The sequence below is a fragment of the Etheostoma cragini genome, chromosome 12, assembly GCF_013103735.1.
Source record: "Etheostoma cragini isolate CJK2018 chromosome 12, CSU_Ecrag_1.0, whole genome shotgun sequence".
Lineage (NCBI taxonomy): Eukaryota > Metazoa > Chordata > Actinopteri > Perciformes > Percidae > Etheostoma > Etheostoma cragini.
The window spans coordinates 24,768,069-24,773,081 of record NC_048418.1 but is presented as its reverse complement, the minus strand read 5'-3'; positions in this window follow the sequence as shown (position 1 = coordinate 24,773,081).

The window sequence follows — 5,013 nt, the reverse complement described above, 5'->3', positions numbered from 1 at the left end:
TAATGTCCCTCTGGCTTGCTAAATAGTTACATTTGTCGTTTTTTTTTAATCTCCTCTAAAATGTGTTTAGCGAGTGCTAAACCAGGATTACATTTAGGACAGTGTTAAGCCTTATACAAACAACACAATGTATTTAACTAGGAATAGAATCATTTTAAATGACTGATTAAAAACGCAAGGGACTATATTTTTAAAAACAATGAAAAGGGGGGAAAAATGTCTTCCAATATTTTGTTGTTGTATGAGGTAAACATTTGGTTCACTAATAATTATTAAACCACAGATTAAGTGCAGCTGAAAGAGCTCCAGATGACCTCAGCGTTGATACAGACACACGTTATTTATTTGTACCATATGGAAATTAGATGATAATAGCAAACACCTTTTTTCTATCAGTAAGTAGAATCACTTTCTTTGGTTTGGCATGGAGAGATAGAGAATTAAAAAAAATATATATTTTACAATGTCTCAAATATAGTTAGTGGCTCACTTTAAATGTAGAAGTAAAAAGAGACTTAAAACTAACAACTAAACCGAGCTGAGACATAAGCCTTTACAAACAGACTAAAACCATGGCCATGTTATATCCAGTTTGGACTATCAACACTGTAAACATTGTGGGTCAAGGTTTGGGACTTCACGTGTGTCGGCGGAAAGGCTACGTCCACATAGGTCCACATATCAGTGGGTATGTCTGTTATGGACAGGAACTCAGCTGTGTAGACAGAAGGATGCACTATAGTAATACAGGGCTCCAGACCGCAACATAAACATTTTGCGACCAAAATTTGAATCTATTTGCACATGTGCAACCAGTAAATTTGCCCAAGTTTTATTTTTTGCACGATAAACGTGGAAGGGACGTCAATGAATCCAGAATCTCTGGCGGGCCAATGAGTGTGTGAAGGATAGGGAATAGCCACTGTCGGTGGCTGGTGTGGGGAGGGGGAGGCTCCTAGAGATAATCCAGCGTGCGTTAACGTCTGTGGGAAGATGTCACAACAATGAGCAAGCAAACTGACTCATTCTCCCAACATGCAACTAGTGTGCTTGCATTATGCTGTAGTGCATTCACTCTCTCATTACTGCAATATTTCTCCCGCTAGGTTGTTAGATACTTAGTTTTTTTTTTTTTTGAAAATAAGTTTATTGATTTTTTTTAAAGAATAAGGAAGAGAGGGAAACGATACAATTAAAAAATAAAGAACCTAAGGAACACTAAATATACTGAACATATAGAACACTGCACATCTTTGAATACAACGATATTCCATGGTCATAGTTAGGTTGGATACTATAAACAAAAACATCTTAAGGTGATAAAGTTAAGGAATTTGACATATACAATTCACATACTTTGCACAGTGAGGTTTTATAAAATAGCCGTTGTCTATGGGTTCACATTTTTAAGGTGATTCAGTATCTGCTTGTGCCCCTACATTTTTTTAATTAGGGGCTACAGTGTGCCTAGTTAAAAAAAAAAAAAGAGCAGAGAAAGTCTGGAGCCCTGTAATACGCTACTAATAACTCGCTGAGATCTGACTTATATACAGTCTCTTTCTTTCCCTTTCTCTCATCTTCCTTTTTTGTTTGACATGTTGATGTCATTCACGTGTAATGAACATACCATTTTTCCATGCTTACATCTAATTATCATTTTCTGTTTTGTGTAAACTCAGTAACAACAAGTTTGAAGATTAACATTATTGTCCCCACAATAATGTTAATCTTCAATATTAACCCTTGATGCGACCATATACAACATGATGCAAATACACTACAACAAACAATAATATGACTCTGTTGGTGTGTAATGCACATGGTGTCACACAGTGCATATCATTTAACAAATCTAAAAAAGAATAATATCATTGCGATAACAACTCTACAAATAAACTGTCGGCTTCAACATCAAGCACAACAATAAAGTCAGATCACCGTGATGAACCTGGGCCTGTTCTGGCTTTTATCTGCTGCTATTTAAAAGCTTAATAGACATGTGAATAAATGAATTTTTAAATCATTCAGTGGCTGAGTTTCTGCAGAACAGACCCCAGTTCAGCCTTGTAGATTTACACAGTGAGGGTACAAGGGTAGACGTTGATTGTCCTTTGTCAATTTTTTTGGTACACAGCAGCAGTGCTGCATCAGTATAATTTAGTATTTAATTTATTTATTTTTTCCTTTCTTCCAAGGCACAGAAGAGACAATGGGTGAAGGCAGAAACAGATTAGTGTATGTTCAGTGTAAAGCGTTGCATCAGCTGACTGAGACAACATTAAATAGTCTGTTCATTATATGAATGCAAGGTTTGGGACATAATGGCCCTATCTATATTATATCTATCTTGCGATATGAGACTAGATATCATATTCAATTTTGGATATGTAACATCTTAATATGGCATAAGTGTTGTTAAGTGTTTTGAACTTTGGTTCCAGTAAAGTGGTGATCTTTTTGAAGTCAATCGACTCACACAGCTGTGTAGACATCCCAGTATCAATCCACATATTAACCCGCGTTCCCCCCCCCCCCCGCTTTTGGTGTTCCTGTGTATTTACTAACCAGCGACTGGGTCGCCGGGAAAGCAGCCTGTAGTGTCCACTGTCCTGCGGTCGTCTCCGTCATGCTCATTCTTTACCTTGTTAAAGTAAGCTAGGTTAGTCTCCTTGTGTTTGTTTCTCAAATGTAGGCTACTTTCAAATTCTTGGGAATTTTTCCCTGTAATTAAATTTCCACAAATTTGACCACCTTCCACTGCAAGACTCAATGCTGCTTTCTTCCGACTTTCCGTACCACCACGAGTCCAGGCGAGGGCCACGGACTTTGTTGTTTGTGTTCAATTTTACGTGGAATGTCGGAATTTATATTCCCGACATAAATATACACGTCTACGGGAAATGTCACAGTCGGAAAGACATAACGTTATACCACAAGCCTGTTCACTGAAGAGAAGGGAGAGCATCGCACCGCTTTAAAACCTATTCTCTACAGTCTGTGTTTAAAACCCACAGAAGAAAGTAGTAGCAATTGCGATGCATTTGGCTTGTAAAATTACTTTGAAGTCTAAATTTAATAGTCTAAAGTCTAAATGTTTTTTTTTTAAATTGAATTTATTTTAAAATTAAACCGTGAACAGGATGAATTGAGATTGTGATTTTATAACTTTTAATCATGCAGGCGTACTCACCAGACCGTTTTAGCTCTTCTATTATCTACCTTAGTCATTAATCATTTTTGGAGAAAATGTATCCAAAATTTCATTGTGTAAATAACATTTTGTGGAAGCACAAATAGTCAACACTCGTGTATCGTCACGATGTCAACATCGAGGTATTTGGTCAAGAATATTGTGATATTTTATTTTCTCTGTATTGCCCAGCCCTTATTGGTTCCTTCATTTTTGCTTTTTGCTTTGTCTAGAAATCGGCATAAATAATGTACAGCAGCTCGTCTCTGCCTCCTCAAACGCAGCACGTTGCGTACTGCGTGGGGGGGTTCATGGTGCAGACCAAACTTAAGGGATTTGCTGGTTTTATTGCTTATTCGTCTGCAACAGCGCAGAATAAACCAGACTTATTATATTGCTGCAGTGTGTGAGCTGTGATGGTGTGTTGACATCAATTGTTTTTATATTGCATCAGAGCTTTTATTTATACTGTAGCTGGAACAGGAATAGATCCACTTGAAATAATTAAGCTGTTAGAGTGATAAAAATAATCAATATGCACTTGCCATGCTGTCATAACACACAACATGGATTAAAGAGCAATATAGTGCTGCTGACTGGTTCCCGACATTCTGTTACAATGATGGCGTCGTAATTAATACCATGTTACTCATTCTGTCTATGTACATGATGCACGAAAATGTCTCTTGTGCATTTTTGTCTCTCTTCTTTTACTTCATCCTATTTTTCCTCTCTATGCTCTGTATCACCATATTCCTCCATCTGTTCATCTTGGCCCCTGTAGGAATAGGTAAGAGATGCTCCAACCTATCAAGCATGACCGTCCCCACCCTCTCATGGCCACCAATCAATGACCCCCCCTCTGAAATCCCCAAACTGCATGCCCATTGAGTCCACAGTCAACTTCCTGGAACTTCCTCTAAGCATGAGTCACCTGTCATGACATTACAGTGATAAATAAAGCACCAGATACTAAGATACAACAGCTAGTCCAATCAAAGCCAACAAGTGTAGCCACGACCAGAGCCCTTCAGTGAGTACTGATGCTCATAAACAGCTCTACCACTTCCTAAGCATGTAGTCTGAGCATGGGAAATGATAGTTCATTTACTCCTCATCTTTTCTGCACTGATGAGGTTAGTTGGGATACGGAAGCAGTTTCATGGACAAGGCTGATATCATGGCAGTCTCGTCGACTGACGTATCGTACCTTTGTCCTCGGTCTATAGTCTACACATTGAATTCCTGAACTTGCAAACGCAGATATTGACATTTTGATGCTATGCAGACATAGTGTGTCCTTAAACGTATGTGACCTAAACCAAGAAGGCTTCCACCTGTATGTCTCCAGTGCATTTGTTTTTCATTGTAGCATTTAAAATGGGAGCCATCACTAAGCAAGGTTAAATTGTTATCCTGCTTGGTTCTCCTAACATTAATATGTCATTACATTTTTAGATTAGATAATATAATCTTTAATATCAGTAAAGTTGAAAGTTTATGGAAGTTTAGACCTCCAGAAGTTCTCAGTAGGATTTAGTATTCTTGTCAGGACATGCTGCCTCTTCTGCACTAAGCCCTGTTATTTCTAAATACATATTAATCAGAGCTTTTCCCAAATCATCCTCTCGCTAAGGTATACATGTTGAAGAAAAACGTTTTTATCATTTTTATCAGAACTGAATTCAAATGCAATCTTTTTTTAAATATAGAAAACGTCTATCTTAAGATCTGATTTGGACCACACATGGTTAAAACAGCCTCATGGAGTCCAGATAATTATGATGCTGTCTCCTGGGTGTCAGCCTAAGCTCTCAGGGCCT